At 40.9% G+C, this 25,588-nt stretch overlaps 1 long non-coding RNA gene across 1 annotated transcript in view; it reads right to left on the bottom strand.

Annotated features, from left to right (window-relative positions):
• Window positions 1-14,586: 14,586 nt before the first annotated feature.
• LOC122549581 (uncharacterized) overlaps window positions 14,587-25,588 on the bottom strand; it is a 57,297-nt gene continuing 46,295 nt past the window's right edge. The window contains exon 4 of the long non-coding RNA XR_006311591.2: window positions 14,587-14,803. This is a non-coding gene — a long non-coding RNA (uncharacterized LOC122549581). The remainder of the gene's footprint in view (window positions 14,804-25,588) is intronic.

Here is a 25,588-nt window from a genome sequence, read left to right as displayed (position 1 = left end):
AGCCAGCTTACCGATAGGCATTGCAGCTGGATTCCTCCTTGCAGGAAACTTGCTGTTTAAGGACAAATGTCTCCTGGGAAATCTTGTTCTCCCTCTTGCTATTTTGTGACCCTACACTTTTCTGGGAAATCTCACTGAAATATCATTGCTTTGCACTATACTTCATACAAACACTGCTGCTAGCATTCTTAGATACTTATTCTTCGTATTTCTGAGCACTGGGTGTCTATATGTACACTCTAGAGGCTTACATTGTTACTAGGCTGACACTAATCATGGTTCCCACCATCCTAAAATAAGAGTGTCTCACTATATTCAGCACTGAAACACTCCTTATTTATAGTTATATAATATAAGGTTACTGAATACAGCTCTCTAGTGCAGGCTCAAAGACTTGTCTCTTCATGTGCCTTTTCTCATCTGTGCCCTCTGACCTTTTTCTGCTGATGCCACAGAAGCAGCATCATGTATTTGTTCAATTTTCTGATATCTCCAAATTTCTCTCTTACTTACTTTACATAAGCCTAGCAAGTTGTTTTTAGTTCTTTGCATTGTATTTGTTATCATTAACATTAGTATCACCAAGGCCCACCAGCTCAGAATCCAAATTTCACATGTTGAGATGCCCTTGAACTCTGATTTCTAAATGAGGTGATGGTTCTTTAGCGATCCTAGAACTACTGTACCTTTCTGGATAACATTCAATGGTCTACCCCGTTCTACTTCCTTTAATAGGGTACTCTAGTTGTGGGAGACCACTTGGGGGTGATGTGTCATTATATATGATATAATTCCTCATCAAGATGGAGGTGGATGTAGTTGATTCTGGGACTTCCAAATCGAAATAGAACAAATTATAATGGTATGAGTGGTAGTATAATGCAAGTTGCATTGATAAATTGGAGAATGTCATTTAAATGGATGGTGGTGAAAAGGTAATTGCAAACATTCAAAGAAGTGGACGGGTTGGACCGAAGGGTCTGTTTCCATGCTGTACATCTCTATGACTCTATGACTCTAAGTGCATGGGAGAACTGCAACAAATGGGAAAGGCGTCCAAACCATGGCATACAAGGAGAATTAGAGATGGTCTGAGATTCAAGAACAAACTCCAGACCTGAGGAGTTGGAGCAGTTTAGAATTTGGCACAGGAAGACAAAAGAATTTATTAAGACATGGAAAATTGAGTACAGCAGTAAGCTTGCAGGGAACATAAAAGCTCTAGATGTAGGTTTGCTCGCTGAGCTGCAAGGTTCATTTCCAGATGTTTCGTCACTATACTAGGTAACATCTTCAGTGGGCCTCCGGGGGAAGCAATGCTGATAATTCCTGTTTTCTATGTATATGTTTGGGTTTCTTTGGGTTGTTGAGGTCATTTCAAGTGGTGATGTCATTTCCTGTTCTTTTTCTCAGGGCGTGGTGGATGGGGTCTAACTCGATGTGTTTGTTGATAGAGTTCCGGTTGGAATGTCATGTTTCTAGGATTTCTCATGCGTGTCTCTGTTTGTCTTGTCCTGGGATGGATGTGCTGTCCCAGTCGAAGTGGTGTCATTCCTTATCTGTATGTAAGGATACTAGTAAGAGAGGGTCATGTCATTTTGTGGCTAGTTGATGTTCATGTATCCTGGCGGCTGGTTTTCTGCCTGTTTTCAAATGTAGCGTTTGTTACAGTTCTTGCATGGTATTTTGTAAATGACATTAGTTTTGCTTGTTCCCTGGAAAATCTCAGCAGGTCTGGCAACATCTGTAAGGAGAGAAAAGAGCTGATGTTTCGAGTCTAACTGACCCTTTGTCAAAGCTGGTTTCTGATTCCAGCAGCTGCAGTAATTTGCTTTTATCCATTAGTTTTGCTTGTTGTCTGTATAGGGTCAACAAACCCAACAAGCAGACAAAAAAACACGTCTGGGGCAGCACAGTGGCTCAGTGGTTAGCATTGCTGCCTCACAGCACCAGGATCCCAGGTTTGATTCCAGCCTTGAGCGACTGTCTGTGTAGAGTTTGCACATTGTCCCCGTGTCTGCGTGGGTTTCCTACAGGTGCTCCAGTTTCCTCCCACAGTCCAAAGATGTGGAGGTTAGGTGAATTGGCCATGTTAAATTGCCCACAGTGTTAGGTGCATTAGTCAGAGGGGAATGGGTCTAGGTGGGTTACTCTTCAGAGGGTCAGTGTGGACTTGTTGGGCCGAAGGGCCTGTTCCCACACTATAGGGAATCAAATCTCGAATCTGACCGAATCTAAAAATGAACCCCAGCCACTCTCCCCTACATCAGAGACACCTCGGAAATGATTGCCAGACTACTCAGACCCCTTGGCATCATGGTCGACCACAAACCCACCAACTCACCAAAATAGCAGCTAATGAGCTTGAAAGATGCTATACAGCCAACAAGGAAAACTAATGTCATTTACAAAATATTGTGCAAGAACTGTAACAAACACTACATTGGACAAACAGGCAGAAGACTAGCCACCAGGATACATGAACATCAACTAACCACAAAACGACATGACCCTCTCTCATAGTATCCTTACATACAGATGAGGAATGACACCACTTCGACTTGGACATCCATCCTAGGACAAGCCAAACAGAGATACGAATGAGAATTCTTAGAAGCATGGCGTTCCAACCGAAACTCTAACAACAAACACATCGAGTTAGACCCCATCTATAACCCCTGAGAGAGAAAAACAGGAAATGACATCACCACAGGAAATGACATCACCAACCCAAAGAAACCCAAACATATAAATAGAAAACAGGAATTATCAGCAGTGCTTCGCCCGGAGGCCCACTGAAGATGTTACCTTGTATCGTGACAAAACATCTGGAAATAAACCTTCCAGCTCAGCGAGCAAGCCTGCAACCAGAACCGCAACCGAGTTACAAATCTTGTCAAAACTGGCTAACGTAAAAGCTGTTAAAGCTTCTATGGGCATGTTAAAAGAAAACAGTTGGTGAAGACAAATGTACTTCACTTACAGTCAGAAAGAAGAGGGTTTATGATGTGGAACAATGAAATGGATGACCAACTAAATGCATACTTTGGTTCTGTGATCACACTGGAGGACAAGAAATGTTGGGGAACATCGTGTTTAGTGAGAGGGAAAAATTGAAGAAAATCCTATCAGTCGGAAAATGTTAAAGACATTGATCGGATAAAACACCAATAAATCCTCCGGGCCTGATAATCCAAATCGCAAAGTACTTAAGGCCTTAGAAATAGTGGATGCATTGATGGCCATTTTCCAAGATTCTGTAAAGTTGCCACAGATTGGAGACTGGCTATTGTAACCCCTCTATTTAAAATGCAATAGATACAGAAAACCAAAAATTATAAACCAGTCAGCTTGACATCAGTAGTGGGCAAAATGGAAAAAAGAAAATCAATAGCTTAATACTTGGAAACAGTAACAAGATCAGACTGAGTCAGCATGGATTTACAAAAGAGAAATCATGCTTCACAAATCTAATGGAAATCTTCAAGGATGTAACTCATAGAATTGATGAGGGGATATCAGTGGATGTGGTTTTGTTTGGACTTCAATAATGCTTTCAACAACATCCCACATAAGAAAATAGCGTGTAAAATTAAAGCATATATGATGGGGGTAGGATATTGAGATGGATAGAAAACTGGTTGACAGGCAGGAAACAATTTAATTGAGTTTTTTGAAAAGGTCACTACATATATTGATGAGAGTACTGCAGTTGATGTGGTTTGTATGGATGTCAGTTCGGCCTTTGACAAAGTCCCACATAGAACGCTGGTCCAAAACATAAGTGCCCATGGGATCCAAGACAAGTTGGTAAACTGAATCCAAAGTTAACTTACAAATAAGTTAAATTAATTTACAAATAAGTTGGGGCAGCATGGTGCCTCACAGCATCAGGAACCTGGGTTTGATTCCTGCCTTGAGTGACTGTCTGTGCACATTCTCCCTGTGTCAATGTGGGTTTCCTGCAGGTGCTCTGGTTTCCTCCCACAATTCAAAGATGTGCAGGTTAGGTGAATTGGCCATGCTAAATTGCCCGTAGTGTTCAGGGACATGTAGGTTAGGTGCATTAGTTAGCGGTAAACATAGGGTAGGGGAATGAGTCTGCATGAATTACTCTTTGGAGGGTCGGTGTGGACTTGCTGGGCTGAATGGTCTGTATCCACACTGTAGGGATTTTATGATTCAATAAATAAGAGTCAAAGGATGATGGTGGAGAGCTCATTTTGTGATTACAAGCCTGTGACCAGCAGAGTACATCAGGAATTGGTGCTGGGACCCTTGCTGTTTGTAATGCACATTAACAACTTGGATATGAATGTAGAAGGTGTAATTACTAAGTTTTCAGGTGACACAAAACTTGTTAGTGTTATTGAAAGTGAGGAGGATTGTCTCAGGATACAGTCAGATATTGGTCCCTTGGTAAATTGGGTAGCACAATGGCAAGTGAAATTTAATCCTGATAAGTGTGAGGTAATGCATTTTGAGAGGTCTAATATATACAAAAGGATATACACAACATATGGTAAGTCCTCAGGGAATACTGAGGAACAACAGGAGTCCATGTATTCCTGAAGGTGTCAGTAGAGGAGACAGAGTAATGAAGAAGGTATAAGGGCACCTTGTCTTCTAGAGCACAGAATAGAGGAGCAAGGAAATCTTGTTACAACTTTATGAAACATTGGTTAGGCCATAGATGGAATACTGGCCACTAGACTATCAGAAGGATGTGATTGCGCTGGCAGGGTGCAGAGGAGTTTCACCAAGATGTTGCCTGAGATGAAAAGTCTCAGTTATGAGGAGAGAATGGATTTGTTTTACTTGGAGCAGAGGAGACTGAGGGGGATCTGATTGAGGGTTACAAAATTATGAGAGACATAGACCAGGGTAGGTCATGACAATCTTTTCCCCATGGCTGATGTGCACAAGACCAGTGGGCAAAAGGTGAGGAATAGTTGGTTTAGAGAAGAGTTATAAGAAAATAGTTTTTCACACAGAGGGTGATAGAGATTTGAAACATGCTGCCTGAAAGGGTGACGGAAGTTGATACTCTTACAACATTAAAGAAGCATCTGGCTATGCACCAAGTACAGGTAAATAGGAATAGCGTAGGTTGGTGTTTGAAGGCTGACACAGATATGATGGGCTGAAGGGCTTGTTTATTTGCTGTACCACTCTGTGACTCTATGTAGGAGCAAATATGCTCTTTTTCGAAGCATGGGTTAACATATGGATCAGTGCTAGTACTCCAGCTGGTAACAATATGTATTAATGATTTAGATGAGGGAACTAAATGTAAGATTTCCAAAGTTGCAACTGACACAAAGCTAGGTGCGAGGGTGAGCTGTGAGGAGGATGCAGAGATGTTTCAGAGTGATTTTGACAAACTGAATGATGAATTTAAAATTTTTCAAGAATTAGAATTAGATTTTATTGCCACGCATACTCAAGTATAGGAAAATATGAGTACAGTGAAAAGTGTACAAAGCTGCCGTTCCACAGCGCCATCTTGGTTGCAAAACCACAATATTGAAAAAACAGCAGAAATAAAAGAAAGCGAAAGGATAAGAAAAATGTCCAAATCTTGAAGTCTACTTTTTGTCTCCATAAAGATTGTTAGAACCATCAATCCAGGCACGCGGGCCTTGCCACAGCCTGTAGTTTCATATCAATTACCAGGAGGAGCCATGTTCTTGCTGGTGCTACCACCACCGCCTCTAATCGCTGGAGGGGCTTTGCCACTGTTACCAATGCCGGCCCCGAATGCCGGAAGGAGGACTTCATTAAGGTTTTCGACAATCCATATGGTAGATTGGTTAGCAGTTAGATAACATGAAATACAGGGAGACCCAGCCATTTAGATATAGAACTGCCTTGAAGGTACAAGACAGAGGGTGGTGTGGGAGGGTTGCCTTTCAGACTGGAGGCCTGTGACCAGTGATGTACCGCAAGAATTGGTGCTGGTCCACTGCTTTTTGTCATTTGTATAAATGATTTGGAAGTGAACATAGGAGGACTGGTTAGTAAGTTTGAGATGACACCAAAATTGGTGATGTAGTGGATAGCGAAGAAGTTTACCTCAGAATACAACGGAACTTTGATCAAATCGGCAAATGGGCCAAGGAGTAACAGGTGGAGTTTAATTTAGATAATGTCAGGTGCTGCATTTTGGTAAGGTAAATCAGGGCAGGACTTATACACTTACTATTAAGGGTTTGGAAAGTGTTGCTGAACAAAGAAACCTGGGAATACAGGTTCATTGTTCTTTGAAAGCGGAGTCACAGATAGACAGGGTAATGAAGAAGGTATTTGGCATGCTTGCTTCTATTAGTCAGAGCATTGAGTATAAGAGTTGATAGGTCATGTTCGGCTGAACAGGACATTGGTTAGGCCACTTTTTGAATACTGTGTTCAATTCTAATCTCCCTGATGAAGTAAAGATGTTGTGAAACTTGAAAAGATTCAGAAAAGATTTAGAAGGATGTTGTTAGAGTTGGAAGGTTTGAGCTATAGGGAAGGCTGAATAGGCTGGAGCTATTTTCCCTGCAGTATCGGAGGCTGAGGGCTGCCTTCACAGAAGTTTATAAAATCATAAAGACATGGATAGGGAGTATAGTCAAGGTCTTTTTCCCAGGGTAGCGGAGTCCAAAACTAGAGGGCATAGGTTTAAGGTGAGAAGGGAAAGCTTTAAAAGGGAGCTAAGCGACAACTTTTTCACACAGAGGGTGGTACGAGTATGGAATGAGCTGCCAGAGGAAGTGGTGGAGACTGGTACAGTAACAACATTTAAAAGGCATCTGGTTGGGTATATGAATAGGAAGGGATATGGGCCAAATGCTGGCAAATGGAACTAAATTAATGGAGAATATCTGGTAGGAATAGACAAGTTGGACTGAATGGTCTGTTTCTGCTATAACATCTCTATGACTCTCTTAGCCTTGTCTGCCACTGCCACCTCTGCCTCAGACCACTAGGAGGCAGCTTCCATTCCTGGCCCATTCTCTCTGCCATGCCAAAGTCTTGGAGTATTCCTCCGCTATTGCATAATTGCAATTTCCAGTCTCACTTCTTTTAGTATCATTGGATGTGTCTCATCTGGTCCTAGTGCATAACCTATTTTCAATATCAAAAGATTTCCAATACCTCATCCTTATCAATTTTTAACTAAGTTTCCTCCTCTGTCGCCATGACCTATATAGCATCTGTCTTGTTGGTAAAATCAGATACAACTTATTCATCTAACATCTAAACCTGCCTCTTGTCGCTCTGTGTAAACTCCTTCTTTCCTCCCTAATCAACTCTATGCAGTTTGGGGTGGCACAGTGGCTCAGTGGTTAACACTGCTGCCTCACAGCACCAGGCACCCAGGTTTGATTCCAGCCTCAGGCAACTATCTGTATGGAGTTTGCACATTCTCCCCACATCTGCATGGGTTTCCTCTGCGTGTTCCAGTTTCCTCCTACAATCCAAAGATATGCAGGCTAGGTGAATTGGCCATGCTAAATCCCAGTAGTGCCTGCGTACTGTATCAAAAGTTCGCTGTTTCATCTTCTTTGGGCGGCACGGAAGCACAGTGGTTAGCACAGCTGCTTCACAGCGCCAGAGATCCGGATTCAATTCCTGCCTCAGGCAACTGTCTGTGTGGAGTTTGCACATTCTTCCTGTGTCTGCGTGGGTTTCCTCCGGGTGCTCCAGTTTCCTCCCACTGTCCAAAAATGTGCAGGTTAGGTGAATTGGCCAATCTAAATTGCCAGTAGTGTTAGGTGAAGGGGTCAATGTAGGGGAATGAGTCTGGGTGGGTTGCTCTTTGGAGGGTCGGTATGGACTTGTTGGGCCAAAGGGTCTGTTTCCACACTAAGTAATCTAATCTAAATTGCCCATAGCATTCAGGGATATGTAGGTTAAGTGCATTACTCAGGGTAAACATAGAGTAATAGGTTTGGGTGGGATACTCTTCAGAGAGTCAGTGTGGACTTGTTGAGCTAAAGGACCTGTTTCCACACTGTAGGAATTCTAAAATTCTACTCAATTTTACATACTTTTAACTGTTGATGTACTTGTAGAAGATTTTGGGATTTCCTTTTATGTTACCTGTCAGTTCTTTTTCATAACTGCTCTTGTACTGGACACATAATGCTGTAGGAAATTCTCCTGAACACAACCCAGTGTCTTGCTCCTCCATATACTACCAATATCTGAGTCAATAAGGGTAATTCAAATCCCCCATTATAACTACATTACAAAGTTTACATCTTCTTGTAATTTAGTTGAAGATTTATTCCTCTGTATCCTTCCCACTAGTTGGTGGTCTATAGATCACACCAAGCAATATAATTGCACCCTTGTTATTCCTTAGCTCTAGCCAAGTCAATTCTTTCCTGGAACCTTTGGAAAAATCCTCTTTCTTCAGTATAGCAAGCTCTCATTTACCAAAAATGCTAACCTTTTGCCTTTATTTACTTTTCTATCTTTTCTGGACACCTTGTAACTAAGAATATTTAACACCTAGACTTATCCTTACTAAACCAGGTCTCTATTATCACCACAACCATGATTATAATCATTCAAGGCATGTAACTCCCCAATCTCATTCACTAAAGTCCATGTATTCATGTACATGCAGTTTGACTTTGATTTTGACAACATTACTATCTGCCTTATTTCGTCCTCTAATTTATTCTCTATTTTAGCGCTAACCGCCTCTTCCAGCATGCATCTTGGTATTGTTTTGTAATGTTTTCTCCAGGTTCCCACACCACTGCTGAGTCAGTTTAATCCCTCCCTGTCAGACCAGGTAAAATGTCCCACTAGGAATTCAATTCCTGGTTCTGTTCAGATATAGTCCATTTAGTTGAATGGACGCCAACTTTGCAGAGCCAGTGATGGAGACCCAGGAATCTAAAACCTTTGGTCTGCACCAGCCATCTGTAGAGTCTTTCTAGTTCTCTACTCAGGTGGCTCTGAAAGTAATCCAGAGATTGATAATTTAGAGTCCAGCTATTTTTCTAATTAGACTCCTAAATTCCGGTTGCAGGACCACAGCCTCCTTCCTGCCCTATGTTGTTAGTATCAATGTGGACATTGATCTCTGGCTCATTACCCTCCTCCAGAAGAATGTCCTGTAGTTACTGCAGTCCTTTCAGTACTGCCCTTCCACTTTTCATGTCTTCTGTACAGCTAGGCCAGCTATGATACCACCAGCTTTTCTGTTGCTGCTTTTCTCCAAGGTCCCATCACCCTCACCTGTAACCAGAAAGAAAACCAGTTAGCAAGCAAGAAATCTGGGGACTCCTGCACTATTTGGCTGATTTTCTGGGACTGCCTGCCAGTCACTCATTCCCTATCTTCCTCCTTCCTTCTAACTTGTAGTACAACTACTTCTCTGAACATGATATCTATGTAGTTCTCTACCCCGTGATTCACCTCAGTGACTCTAGCCACTACTCCAGCTCTGAAATCTGGAGCTCAAACTCATACAGATGGTGACATTTTCTGCTCATAGGCTTTCCTGGATCACAAGAATAGTCCCTCCATGCCATATAATGAGCATTCTGCTTAGCCAAGCTGTTCTGCCATGTTTTAACCTTAAACTTTTAAGTTACTTACGCTAACTTCAATTGCTTTGACATTCTTCAGTTTACTTTAACTTTACTGTTGTACTATTCGCTGGATATTATAGAAATTTTTCACCTTTACTCACAAATCAGGTGATTCTGCTCTGCCTATAAACTCTTACTTCTCCTGGAAAACGACTGGAGTTGAAATACAGAGCCCAGCAGCTGCTCAACAACACGTGACTTTCCTGTGATGTTACTCTCAGAAATTTTTCCTATCGCAGCCAAACAGCTCAGGAAAGCTGCTTCTTCACAGGACCAACTCCTTGCTGCTTTGGCCTTCCTTTACCTGCAGCTCTGCATGTGCGTTGCTTTGAAGGCCCAACTCTTCGTGTCCTCAGCAGGTCAGTGAAAGGCCCTGAACCTTGGCCTTTCCTTATCTGAACCACTGGATACTTGCTCCCTCACTGATGGCTTGTGGGAAGGTTGAAGTACTCAAGGTAGGAATGGTTTTGGAAACAAAATTGATGTTGAGCTGACATTGTTCGTTGACATTGACTGACTGATCAACAATAATTAGTCAACAGAAACTAATGATTTTAAAAAAGTAAGAGTAAGAGTCAATTAAAACACTTCATATACTTTTCTGAATATCCCTTCCAGGCCATCTTTGTAAGCTGACTGACAAAAATAGATAAAGAAGTAAATTGTTTATTGCATTGTAAACTTACAATATGCAGAATTAGAGAAGACAATAATTAACCTTCCTTGAATGATGGCACTGTTCAAAATAATAGGTATAATTGTCCATCTGATATGTGTGAAGAAGCTTCAGCCTGGAGTTGATGAAGATTCTCACCAAAGATATTTTAGCTTGCAGCATGGAATTCCAAATTCAGCAACTTTTCCTCTATTGTTTAATATCCAATAATACTAACTCTATTGTTTTTCAGGACTTCTCATACAAATATCTTTTTTCAATTCTTTCAGTGAAGATTTACATCTTGACACCTCTTCCACATTTCCCGTACCAACATCCATCTTCTCAATGGCACATAATAGGCCAAACCCAATATGAGCAACACCATTCCTTGTTACATGTTACAATATGCTTGCCATTATATAAAAAAAGCTTCCTCCAATGCCACCCAAACAATAGCATAAGAATTTGTCACCTCGTCCAATTACCTGAGGAGGTGCTTTGGTGCAATGGGTAGTGTTGATGTCTTGGAGCCAGAAGCTCCAATCCAGAACTTGATAGCCCCCGAAAATGCATTCACAACATGGCCAAACAGGTTGATTAGCAACTTGTAAACACTTACAATATGCCTTTGGCAGGCAGGAAGAGGGAAGAGTCTCCTGGTCAAGCATGCTTGATGCAAGTTAGTGCCACTGTGACAATCTGTTCCAGGAAAGACTCGTTTTAGTTTGACGGACATTCAGCATGCCATTAGATGATCATTTAAACAGAAACAACACGCATGGCACAGGGAAAAGGCAATATTTTGCATTAAATCAAAATGATCCATGAGCTGGTGCTGATATGATAGGCCAAATAACCTTCGGCTGCACCATAAATATTCAGTGATTCTATAGGAGTAGACATTTTCATGTATTTTGTCCACCTCATGCATTACTAAATGCAGAAAGCTTCTGTGTCTAAGGTCTAACTAAGAGTTTTCCACTGAACTTTTCTTAAAGTCCAGAGGAAAAGGTCAATTAATGCCACACAGTAGCTCATCGTTAAAGACTTAAAACTTATTCTGAGATTACATTATGGCTGCCAGAATAGAAAGATGTTCTTCATGGGCTAAGACAACAAAGTTGTGCAAACATAGAAGTAAGAAGATTTGGTTTTAAAACACCCCTCAGTCATTCAGCATTATAACTAGACAATCAATTCTGAGTTTTACCAGATTATGTTAAAGGAAACATGAGAAACTGACAGAATAGCCAATGATCTGGGAAGAGAGTCCATCCGTTTGTCATACTGTGGTGACTGGTGTGGCAGGTGAAATTAAACCACAGGAAAATAAATAATGCTGCAGTGGAAGACCTGGAGCTATACGCCAGACTTTTACCAATTAACATGTTATTAACAGTGCTCAATCATACATGAGTCCAACAGCATCTCCATCCCTGGTGTGACAGAAAGTTAATAATGCAACAAATCACCCTGTATTATCGAGATGCATAGAAATTATGTTAGATAACATTAGTAAGGCAAAATGTTTTCCAATTGTTTAAATTATTGGTCATACATTATATCTGCATAAAACTCATAAACGTGAATATTGGTAAATATTATTGGTTAAACAAAGTATTCAAGGTCATTCAATTCCTAATGCCTTCAGATCACAGTTAAAAATGTTGTATCTCAAGCTTCACTCTATCTTTTAGATGTTGCATGTTTGAAAATAGCAGAATATAGTATGTGTGTTCTACATAATGCAGGAAAAGCATTTACCCAGACAGGTAGGCACTTTAAAGAGGAAAGAATTACAAGCAAAAAGATGAACAGAGTGCAGAAAACATTTGACAGATGAACAGAAATACATACTTTTCATAAGGATTTGCATTTAGTTAATCCTTTGAACAAAGGAAACCATCCCCAAGCATTTCACTGTGGCATTACAATAAATATGCTGAGCAAAATGGGGAAATATTCAGAGGGGCTGATTCTTTCTTCAAAAATCTGGGATTGAAAGAGTTTCTGAAAAAATGGAGAACAGAGTATAAAGGTGGGGCATGTGGGAGGAACTTCCAGAGAGTACAGCTAGCCATCATAAGACATGGCTGTCAATTTTAGGTCAAAGTTTTATATTATAACAATGACTGCACATCAAGAATTACTTCAAGTGCTGTCAGACATCCAGTCATCATGAAAAACACTGCATAAATGCAAAGTTCTTTCATTTTCTTTTCAAAGTGGTGGCTGTGCAAGAATCTTGACTTAAAAGAACGGAGAATTCAGAGAGGTGAAGTAATTGAACTGGAAGAGTTTGAAGTATCAAGACACAAGCAACGTCCCCTCCAAATCTTTTTACAGCGTGTGTGTCCTAGTCATTTCAGTGCTTAGTACCTTTAAACTGTTTCGCACAACCAGATTATTAAGGCTGACTCTTACATTTTTTGCGAAGTGCAAATCTCATCTTTTTGGAGTGTTTTAGCCTCAGCCTCAGTAACTTGGTAAAGGTGCTGTGCCAAATGAGTGACCGGCACATTACATCAGAAGGGGTGTGCCTGCTATATTCTGACCCCCTTCCCATTTCAGACCCAGATCAATCTTTCAACATTGCACTTCGGACAGATCATTTTTAAACTTACGTGACTGATGATGAAGCAATGGTTGCCACTTCCTACTACACCCTTAGGAGGAGTACAGGTAAAATGGTTCACCTTTAGCCAGCATTGGCATCTTTTTAAGTTGTTATTGCTAATGTCAGCATCATTGAGATATCAATGTTCAAATTGCCAGGACCAATGGAATGCTACAAATCACCTTTGACCAGCATATGAACCCTAAACATATTCACACTGCATGTATTGTAAATGGATGATGAGTTGATTACCAATGAAATGTAGCTAGAGTTTGCAAACCCATGCTTAATGAATTTGGCCCTTCAATGTCCAATTGCAGATGTAAATCCTGACTTTTTCCCGTCAAAGTGACACTGAATGTGTGCATACTGGGCATCTCCTACCAGTTTTCTATATTGCACATAGAGAATAGCAAGTGATGGCAAGGAATGGAGATCATGATGGACACCATTAGCACTGGGCTATGTCTGACTGCTGGGGGTTTTACCACCACCCTGAGCCTCCATGTCTTTTTTACCCCTCACTACCCCACCACTTTGAACTTTACATCCAGTTTTCTCCCTGGCCCCCAGCACAGATATTACACCTTAATATGCTGACCCCTATACATACCTGCCCCACTCTATCTGGCAGTGACCTCACTCCCCCCCACCACTCCCCACCACTACCCCAGCCTATTTCCTCTCCAGGATCCCTTTACACCTTCCTCAACAATCAATGGGGACACCCATGGACCCCAGATTTCTGAATCCTGACATTGATGAGCAGGAGAAAGTGAGGACTGCAGATGCTGGAGATCAGAGCTGAAAATGTGTTGCTGGAAAAGCGCAGCAGGTCACCAACCACAAGGGATGAACTCAGATTTCTCCAGTTTCCTCATTTCCCCTCCCCCCACCTTGTCTCAGTCAAATCCCTCGAACTCAGCACCGCCTTCCTAACCTGCAATCTTCTTCCTGACCTCTCCACCCTCACCCCCACTCCAGCCTATCATCCTCACCTTGACCTCCTTCCACCTATCGCATTTCCAATGCCCTTCCCCCAAGTCCCTCCTCCCTACCTTTTATCTTAGCCTGCTGGACACACTTTCCTCATTCCTGAAGAAGGGCTCATGCCCGAAACGTTGATTCTCCTGCTCCTTGGATGCTCATTGATGAGCAGGGCCTAGAAGTGACTGACCAGTCATCTGACTGCTATCTTTCTAGCTACCCAAATAATAATACATGATTCCCCTGACTGCTTGTGATGGCCAAGAGGACTGACCATCGCTCACTCCCCAGATTTAGTCGGACAGATCTCTAACTGTAAGTGGCCCAAGCAGATGAATTGACATGGCCAAGTCCCTGAATATGTTCAGACTGTGCCTGTGACTAATGGTACCAGGACACCCTGACAGTCAGTGATCTTTCCCCCAACAGGGCCCCCTTGGGGTCTAGCACCAAAGAACATTGGGTTGAATAAATGTGTTGACCACACAGGCAGCTGGTACATGCTGTAGGTGTTAGATTAACATTTCAATATTCCGCAAAGTAAGACACCCTCACACACCCAGATAGATTCCAACTGAATAGCATGATAAGCAGTCCATCTGTTTGTCTTTATTAAACAGCATGGCAAACTGATAGCCTTTGGTTATCTTACTGAAGTGACAACATTTTCACAGCATGGCCAGGCAATGCAAGGCTTGGATGCTGTGAACATACAGATAGGCACAAAATGAGTGAACACCAAGACAGCCAGTTAGCAACATTCCCTGTAAGCTACACAGGCTTAGGCAAACGCAATAGCTCCAAAGTTCCATACACAGCAATCGCCACATCAATGTGGATCACAGTATTGACTTCCAGTTCCAGAAGTTGTCGCTGAACATGGTCCATACAGAAGACAAAGACGTTAAATGCTACGCTGCCCTGGAATGCAATCTGGTCCAATCCCTGTGTGCAATTCAATATTTCATTTTAGAAATCTACTTGCAAACATTTACAATAGCAACTTGCATAAACATGTAAAGATCACATTGTTCCTATACATAAATCTGATCACTCAAAATGCTGTCAGTGAAACATTTATAAGTCATTATTTTCTCAGTTAATATTACTTCCAATGCCCCAAATAGTTTGCAAAAAAGTATATTTGTCATAACAGCAGAAATTTTATTGTATCTTTTAATATATGTATGAAAGTTTTTCCAAGGAGACCTCAATCTATCTCAAACGTGTCGACTCTTATTTCATGCTTTTACCAGCTGTGGTGGTGATGCTGTTTATTAAAGACAGGATACAATAGTCTTGAGCATGCACAATTTTCCAGCACGCCTCAGTAGCATTTAAGCCAGCCAAACAAAATAATCCTCTCCCATGTTTCTTGAAAAAAACTATCTTGTTTTTTTTGGAAAATGATTTTATAAAGAACATTTCAGAGTCATTTCGAAATCTGCATGGGGTAAAACTTTGCCTGTGCTGCTCCTGACACTGTAGGGAGCCCATATCACAAAATGGCACACTCCCAGTCTGCAGTTTCACTCTATCAGTGAATGGAAATTCATGGGTAGAGCTTGTACATCTTTGAGATCTGCCCTCTCATGGCATACTAGAATTCCTATCCCCAGTATTAATTCAATCATGTCTTACACTGTCACAGTTTACTCACAAAGATTTATTCCAGCCTTTATAAGTGATCCCTTTTATTTATCAGATTCTCAGCGTTTGTTATCTTATGTTTAATTTGGTTTTACACAGATTTAGGATTTCTCTGCTTAGTGTGGATGAAATATGTGTCCCCTGTTATGAATCACATCCTGCATATTATTATGTCAAATGCCAGATCTCTCCTTCTTCAAACAATAAATTATTATAACTATCTATTGCTTCTCTCCTAGTCATTGTTATGCTTTTAGCTTTTTTTTCATTATAGCTGCTAAATGTTCTTCCAGTATCTTAAATTAGTTTCTGAAAAGCATCCAGTCAGATTAAAAATTAAGTAGAAGTGGCAATTTATCCATGTTTATATGTTTTTTGTTCTATTTGCAAAGCTTTCTTTGTAAAGTGGCTATTATGATTCGTCACTACTGCTGTTCCCAATTCCCTGTTGACATCATTGTTGGGTGGGGATTGGGGCATTCACTTATATTTGGTGATGCTGTGTAATTTATTGACAGTTAAAAAAAATTAGGATATAAAATAGGTTAGTGATTTACTGTCTTCCGCTTTTCATTACTGACAGGACAAGGCAGTGTTCAATTGGCACTCTCCCATTGTTCATCAATAAAATCTAAAAATAAAATAGGAGTCCGGTAGTTGGTTCATGGTCTCTCAGTGGGAGCATATCTAATACTGTACTGAATCCACTTTAGCCAATACTTGCTTAAAATCATACACTAGCCATTAAATTCATATAAATGAGAATGTTGTGTTTCCTAAGCATTCAAGTATTTTAGCCAACTATTTCTTATTTCCTCTATCAAGTGTCCTTCCAACTCATAATTCTGTTATTCATTGGACAATGATTGGAAACCATCATTGGCCTTCCAATCAGATTATGTCTCTAAGCAAATGAGATACATCAAGAATTCCAAAAATGGCTGTAAATGATCATGAAAATTTTTACATTAAATAGCCACTAGTAATTATGTTGACAGTCCCTTGCTGAAAATTCGTCTGGTTACCTATCCAAGTGCTGCTAAATATGACTTCAGTAAGGACGTGGAAGACTGCTGAGCCACCAATGAGGGCATTTCATCTGACCATACATGGTGACCTCAAGAGACCAAGAACCAAGCTCCAGATGGCAGCACTTCAGCCGCTGCTTGAGTACTTTGTCCCAGTCAGCTTTTCGGCATTGGGATAAGAAATGACTGAGGGCTTGATGGAGAAAGAGACAGCAGATGTGACATGACTGAGATGAAGAAATCATACATCCTGTACTTCCATTTTGTAATTGGTAGAATTGAGTCAGGGACCATTCTGCCATCATTCTGGTGCCAGTAACTTGAAAGATCTAACTAACTCAATGTAATCCTCAGCTTTCTGTAAACATCTTATTTTTATGCATTCATTCAACACCCTTTCAAAAATGGCCTTTGATTCTGTTTCCACTTCCTTTTCAAGTGGTGCATTCCATATCACAACTCATAATGTAAGGAAATGTTATTCTCATTTTTCCTTCTGAATTTTTTCCCAATTGTCTTGACTCTGTACCCTGAGACTTCTTACAATTGTAGCTGTTTCTCCCTATTACTTTAACATGATGCCTCATAATTTCAAGCACGTGAGAAATAAGACCAATGTCAACAAACCTCTTTAGTTTTTAAAGCATACAAGTGTTTTTCATCACAGGATTCTGGTTCTGGAATCCTATTATAAAATGATACCATGGGGAAGTGAACTATGAACTAAACAGGGCCTTATTTCATAAATAGCAGCACTCTCTGGAAAATGAAAAATAAAACTTCCCAATCAGTGACTTATTATGTCCCTGTAATGCAAATATTGTATATTAGAATATTGCAGATCAAATATAGAGCCTAATTCAATCAGATTGTAGAACTTACTGATGTGAATATATGGCAAAATGGGACAAAAATGGAATTCAAAACAGTTGGAATGTCATGATGGAATTTTTTATGTGAGTAGTTATGCAACACTTTTTTTATTAACATTTTTTAAAATTATCATCAGAAATGTCTACGAATACTAATGGTGCAGGCATTTTAAACTACTTAGCTCAGACTGTGATATAAAGCAGGGCATGACTGACATTTACAACTTAGCTTTTATATAATGGGTAGAATCTTTCAGGTCTACCCAATACGTTTAAAAGGATGGGCACAGGAATTTCATTCGGTACGAGGCAGCAATCCAGTTTGCCAACAGTATTTTGGGGATTTGGTATTAGGGTCTCAGAACCTTTCAGTCAGATCAGCTTTTATGGTCTTTAAGGTTGGGAATCTGTTTTGTATTCATTAATGTGTTATGAATACCCATTAACGCTCCAACCTGCAGGAATTACATACAAAATTGCAATCTTATCATACAGAAATTAGAAACACATGCATTCAGCTCTGCTGAATACAGATTTCTTCGGTTTCTTCAGAACCAAACTGTTGCTTTGTTCAAACACTTAAAATGTAAAGGATGAAGACTGTGTGGATCAACCATCTCAAGAAAATTTTCAGTGCTCCTACTCCTTGGTGTTAAACTCTCACAGATTACAAAATCCTGTCTAAGGTCATCACCAACTGGGTCAGGTCTGCTCTGGAAACATTGATATACAATTAAATCTTAAATAAATAATAACCAAAATTTAACAAAAGAAAAATACCGAGAGAAAAAAAAACCAAAACTCAACTAACTACTAACTAACCTACAACTAACCAGAGTGTATAATTAAGTCTCTTACATTATTCATATAAGAGAAAGAAAAAAAAACAATGGATAACACAGAAATTGGATAGTGAGATACATGCTCGGAATGTGTTAACATCAAATGTAACAAAACCCGTATTCGTGCGGGATTCCTCTCCCAAGGGGCCCCGGACCAGCCAGATTCACAATCTCAATTAAATAAAAGCCCCTGTTAGGATGGCCGAAATATCTGTATTGATATAATTCAAGAAGGGCTGCCATATTTTATGAAATAATTCGGTCTTTCAGTGCACCATATTTGTAAGGAAGTCATAATTAATCTGTGCCAATTTGAAAGTCCAGGGAGCCCTCAGCCACCCAGTTTACCAAGATATTTTTACTTGCACAGAAAGAGAGAATAGAAAATAATCTCTTTCCATGCATATCCAGGGAGGGTAAGTTCGAAAAGCCCAAAAGGAGAGATACAGGGTCCACTTTAATTTCTGTTCCTAAAATTTCTATCAGGATACTTGCTACTTTAGTCCAGTATCTACGGATCTTATGACAGGTCCATAGGCAATGTACAAGAGTGCCCACCTCTATTTTACATTTGGGACACATTGGAGATGCTCCTGCCTTAAATTTTGCCAATCGATCCGGTGCTATATGGGCCCTATGAAGTATCTTCAGCTGGATAGCCTGAGTTCTGTTGCAGATGGTGATTCTTCTGGCGTTTTCCCAAATGTCATTCCATGTTTCTATAGAGATTTCTAGTACCAAATCCTGATCCCATGTTTTAAGCAGATTGTCCATATCTCCCGATACTTCATCATGTAGTAAATGATAAATAGTGCTGACGGAAGATACCCCCATTGGCCATAGCACTCTACATTCGCTATCTGATTTATAAAGACTATTTAATAGCGTAGTGTTTTTCTGTATATAATCTCGAATTTGGAAGTATCGAAAGAGGTCTCCATTAGGTAATCCGAATTTCTGACGCAGCTGTTCAAAAGACATCAGGACCCCTTCTTTAAATAGGTCCCCTAAAACATGAGATACCCCTAGATCTCCAGAGTTTAAAAGTGGAATCTGTAACCCCCAGTTGAAATCCCCATGCTCCCACTATCGGAGTATAGAGGGCTGTTTTATGTGAGTTGCCCCCATTTTGCCGCATTATATTCCAAGCTTTAATTGTGTTTAGTAGTATTGGGTTTTTACAGTGGTCCGTAATGATTTTCCTCTTGTCTGAAAATAAAAGGTTAATAAGTGGGCATTTTACTTGAGAAGTCTCGATGTCCAGTCAGATTGATTGCGGGTCAGACAAGACCCAATCAGCTATGTAACTTAATAGGGAACTTAACTGATATTTCCTAAAATCTGGGAAGTCCAATCCTCCCCTTGCCTGTGGAAGCTGTAGCTTCTTCAGCTTAATGAGGGGCCGTCTATGATTCCAGATAAAGGAACCCAACCAGCCATATAATTTACGTAGTGCCAGCCTCAGCAGCATCACCGGAAGCATTCCCATAGGGCATAGGAGATGGGGCAGGACACTCATTTTAATTAGTGCTATTCTACCCAGCCAGGAAATTGTAAGGTTTCCCCATCGCTGAAGGTCCTGCCTTATCCTTTCCAGTAAATGCACAAAGTTGGCCTTGTATTCGATTCTCCTGTTCCCTGAATGCTGCCTGACCTGCTGCGCTTTTCCAGCAACACATTTTCAGCTCTGATCTCCAGCATCTGCAGACCTCACTTTCTCCTTGTATAACTAACCAAATACTGGGGCAATAAAAATGCCTAAATATAAGAAACCCTCCAGGGACCAACGAAAGGGAAAGTGGGATCCGTCCACTAAGTGGGGTATCATAGCAAGGCCACCCATTGGCATAGCCTCCGATTTTGAGAAGTTAATTTTATAGCCTGAGAATGCACTAAATGTATTAATAACTTGGATTAAGCGAGGCACAGATATCAGAGGATTACTGAGGAATAGAAGAACATCATCTGCATAAATCTGGTAATTTTATGTTAACCTGTACCAATCCTCAGGGCCGTTATATTAGGATCAGCCAGTATAGCTTCTGCTAGTGGTTCAATTATTAGCGTAAATAACAATGGCGAGAGAGGACACCCCTGACGGCAGCCCCTATCCACACTGAAGCTATCCGAGCCTAATCCATTGGTAACCACAACTGCTTTGGGATCACTATACAATGTTGAGACCCATTTGGTAAACTCTCTTCCAACGCCAAACCTTTCCAATGTGTAAAACAAATATGACCATTCAACCCTATCGAATGCCTTTTCCGCGTCTAATGAGACTACTACTCCTGGTATCTTTCCCTGATGGCAGGCTTGAATCATATTCAAAACCCTTCTAATATTATTGGATGATCTACAGCCCTTAATAAACCCCGTCTGATCCTCCTTTATGATATGTGGCAATACCCTTTCTAGTCTCAATGCTAACGTTTTAGAAAGGATTTTAAAATCTACATTTAGCAAGGATATTGGTCTATATGATGTACAATCTTCTGGGTCCTTTCCTTTTTGAAGGATAAGAGAGATATTTGCCTCTTTCAACGAAGGTGGGAGACAGCCCTGACTGTATGCGTAGTTATACATGTCCATAAGTGGACCAGCCAATATTCCTGTAAATTCTTTATAGAATTCAGCTTGAAAGCTATCTGGGCCAGGTGCCTTACCACTCTGAAGTTACCTGATTGCAAGTATTTCTTGGACTGTTAGGGGAACACTTAAGACCGATACCTGTTCCGGAGTTAGGTCTGGAAAGGTCAAATTTTTTTTAAAATGATTGCATCCTCCTAGTCCTGTCTTCACAATCCTGCGATTTATATAAGTCAGAATAAAATTTTCGAAAGATTGTGTTAATCCTTTTATGATCATGAGTCAAAATACCCGTACTTTCCTTGATAGACATGATAGTTTGAGGGGCCTTTTTTTTCTTTGCAAGAAATGCTAAGTATCTACCCGGTTTGTCGCCAAATTCATATAAACTTTATTTTGCAAATAATATTTCCCTCTTAGCCGTTTGGGTAAGCGTAGTGTTTAGAGCTGTCCTAAGGGCCATAATCCTTTGCAATTTGATAATAGAAGGTTTATCAACGTATGCTGTTTCAGCCGCTTTTAAGCGAGCTTCGAGCAGACGCTGTTGTTCTCCCTTTAATTTTTTTTGGGTCGCTGAGTATGAGAAGATCAAACCTCGCGCGTAAGCTTTGATGGTCTCCCACATCATTGATGGGTTGCTAGCCGTACCTAAATAATTTCTAAAAAAGTTTTACATTCTTGCGAGAAGTACTTTACAAATTTACTATCTTTCATCAGGAAGAGGTCCATACGCCAATGCCGAGGGGATGTCCCACTTTTTCCTCGCCTTGATTTCCATATGTACAGCAGCGTGATCGGAAATTACTATACTACCTATTTTACAGGATGATATGGAATTTTAAAAAAAATGAGGGGGCAAAAAACATATCAATTCTGGTATGACATTTATGTGGATTGGAGTAAAAAGAAAACTTTCTGCCCTGTAGATGAAGACATCGCCATACAGCTACTAATCCTAATTCTTTGTTCAAATCCACCAATTGGCTAGATCTGGGAGATACTCCTGCAGTACTCTTGGGAATCCTATCTATTTCCGGATCCATAATACAATTAAAGTCTCCCCCTACAATTGTATGACGGGCACCGAGAGCCATCAATTTTGAGAAGGCTTCTGTTATAAATTTAAAAGGATGTGCCAGGGGGCAATACAAATTTAAAATCCCATATTCCTCTCCATTTATAAGGGCTTTAATCAGAATATATCGTCCAGATCCGTCTTTTATCTGATTTAGGATTTTGAAAGGGAAATTCTTCCGAATAAGAATAACAACTCCCCTACATTTTGAGCTACAAGAAGAATAAAAGGCCTGATCAAATCCACCCTGTCGTAATTTCAAGTGTTCTTTATCCAACAAGTGTGTCTCCTGAAGGAGAGCAATATCAACCCTTTCTTTCTTGAGATTTGATAATATTTTCTTCCTTTTGACTGGCGAGTTACTCCCCTTGACATTCCAGGTGCACCACTTAACCGACTGATCAACCATAATCGTCCGGGCAAATCCGAGACCCCTCGGGAGGGGAAACCCTATCCAGAACATCCCGAGCATTGAGCTTATAAAATTCACAAAAATAAAGGCTCTCTAATACACTCACAACAGTATAATAAAAAACTATTTCTAAATAAAAATAAAACGTATTTAAATGGAGATTTTCCCCCTTGTTCCCAGGGGGTATCACTTCCTTTCCAAAGGTCCATCGTATCCTCTCCCAACCAGCGCCCCACCCTTGACCCTGGCGCTCCTCAATAGGATGAGGAAAATTCAAATATACTACAGAGCTAGAGTTAACAGTGAGCACCCTACCCCCACCCCACCCCCACCCACACCAACACCTGGATATATTTAGTAATGTTAATACCATGTATAAACATATATAACTATAAAATTACAACCTCAGCAAATAATAATTAAATATAATCATACAAAATAACAAGGGAAAACAACCCCGCTCCTAGAGACAGAGGTAAAATAGAATAAGGTAACCACCTCCCCCCACCAACATTAACTAGACCCCCCAGCCTATATATATATATATATATATAGAATAATTTAAAAAAACCAAGGGGGGGAGAAAATCGTAAAGTAGAGAACAAATAAATAAATCCCTCTCCCCACCCCCCAAGATAATATTAAACAGTAAGGTAAAAAAAAGAGGGGGATATAAACCGGAGTGGGGGGAAGGCAAACCAACATCAATTATCTCTTACAATTTATCTAAGAGAGTCCAAAAATTCCTTGGCCTTTACCGGCAATCCAAAGTTATACACGGATCCTTCATGGTTAAAGCGTAGCGTCTCTGGGTAGCGTAAGGAGTACTGAATATTTAAGTCCCTTAAACACTTCTTCGCCTCATTGAATGCCTTCCTCTTTCGGACCAGAGCTAGGGAAAAGTCCTGGAATAACATGATCTTGGAACCTTTATAGATCATAGCTTGGGGATCTTTTCCAAGATTTCTAGAGGCTTCTAGGAGTGTCTGCCTCTCCTTATAGCTCTGCAGCCGGAACAGGACCGGGCGGGGGCGCTGGTTTGAGCCGGGCCCAGGTATTGCGACCCGGTAGGCCCATTCCACCCTTACCTGGCCTGATCCAGCTTCCAGATTTAACAGCTGTGGAAGCCACTGTTCAAGGAACCTTGTAAACTGGCCTTCCTCTTCCTGTTCAGGAAGGCCCAGCAAACGAATATTTTTTCGACGACCTCGATTCTCGAGGTCGTCAATGTGATTCTCTAAGGTCCGGACTCGCAGTTCGAGAGTCCGGACCCGATCCACGGCCGATTGCGCTGTAGTTTCAGAGGTCGCGGCCTTTAGCTCCACCTCTCCGACTCGGCGCTTGATTTCCTTAATGTCTCAGTCGTGCTTTTGCAGCACGGCCAAAAGTGAGTCCCATCGACTTCGGGATTCTTCAATAAAAGCATTGATGATTTGGAGATGATTTCCACAAGGCTTGCCACTGTAGGTAAGTCCCCTGGGGCAGCTGCGGATGCCTCTGCTGCAGCTGGAGAGGGTGGGGGAGGGGTTCCTGCTTGCTGAGAGCTGCGGGCTCCCTTCCCTTTAGTCATTTTTACTGAAGATTAAATTGTTTAAATTTAATACTAAACAACTAATTAAATTAAACAGCTATTTTAAATTATTTGGTGAGTGTGGTGGGGGTGGGTGACCCACTTTGCCCAAGTCTTGGGAGGAGCACTATAGACTCAGACTTGCTGGGTCGCCGCCATCTTGGATCCCCCCAAGGGCTACTTTTAAATAACTCAAACCTTGATCTGCATTGGATATTCATCTATTACAAAGATTTAGGGGAACTAATTAATGTTGATTAATTCTCAAAGCTTCAGTTCCCATTTTCCAGAGGCTATGTTTGTCCTAGAGGACACTGGAGAATGATAGGCTCTGAGCTTCTTGCACTGCTGCACATGATGTACATGTGAGTGTGTATGGTGATCAGTGCCCCTCAGGGTAGTCTACAAAGAAAACATAAATAGTCACGAACTTTAACAGATTAAAAGGTGCCATAGGACTGTTGTACAAAGTGCTATTTTCGTGCAAAGTTTCAAGTTCTACGTAAGGATACCTTGTACCCAAGGTGACTTCAAGTGTTGTTTAATCTTTCTTTTCCTACTCGCATGGTTTTCTTTCCTGTCCAATCTATCCTCTCCCCTTGGCTCTCTGCTACAATAGGGTTTTAAAGCTGGTGAATGGCATCAGTAACTTTGGGAAAAAAGCACGATCCAGATGTCACAATAAGGGGCAATTATCTTTCCCTCAGCATTCTGGCCCACCCCACCTCCTAACCCCCATGACCGTGCAAGTTCATGAGGTGCCAGTGCATTGGGTGAAGAAAACTGGAGTGAAGATCTTAAAATCAGATCCTTCACTTCATTCTGCTCATTTGCTTTGTCTGTTGGTCTCAACTGACATGGGTCAGACTTTTAACTTTAATGTAATTTATATACAAGCATCACCACAAGGTGCTTTGAAGAGGGAAGTCAGATAACTCTTGTGTGTGTGTGTGTTGGGGGGGAGGTGGCAAGGAATAGAAAGGATCTGCTGACACATTGGGAGGAATTAAGGTGTAGAACGCTCACGTGGAACACTGGGATGGTTCAGTTAATCTCAATTGCCTGCTTCCATGTCATTTCTTACATATAAGGGCTCTTGCATCATTTCCTCAGATTACCCGGGAGATGAGACCCATCAGAGAAAATGGGCATCAGGGGTTGTCACCTACCCTAGCAAATGAGACAACATCCACAAGGGATGAATGCCAGCACTTGTTCAGAGATCCAGTAAGGTAGACTTTCAACTTCTTGTGAGACAGAATGCCAGGAATATCAGGCAGTTTCTCACAGCACCTAGGGCCCTGAACCTGATAGGAATCTCAGCTGCTGCAACCCTTTCCGATTTTTAGTTGTACTCAATCTCTTTCTCAGAAACTTGATACACACACGCATATCCACCTGGATCATACCCAGTCCATGTATGGCAGATAAACCCTGAAACTCAACCACATTCTAGGGCATTCGAGTCAGGCAGCTCTCAACAGCTCATGATAGCTGTACCCTAAAGCAAGAAGTGTGGGAAAAATTGACTCTTGATTACAAAATATTTTCAAAATTAAATTTGTTTCTGTCCTCACTGATTGCCTACACATACCTAGGGAATGTCCTGAGATAAATTACAGAGTAGAAAAAGGCCTTTTTCTTCACTCTACCCTGCTTTGAGTGGAATTTCAGTATCCCTCTTATCACAAT

This window comes from Chiloscyllium plagiosum, unplaced genomic scaffold (assembly GCF_037043375.1).
Source record: "Chiloscyllium plagiosum isolate Xiang-an unplaced genomic scaffold, Cpla_swu_hap1 HiC_scaffold_4, whole genome shotgun sequence".
Taxonomy (NCBI): Eukaryota; Metazoa; Chordata; class Chondrichthyes; order Orectolobiformes; family Hemiscylliidae; genus Chiloscyllium; species Chiloscyllium plagiosum.
This window is presented reverse-complemented; position numbering and strand designations above follow the sequence as displayed.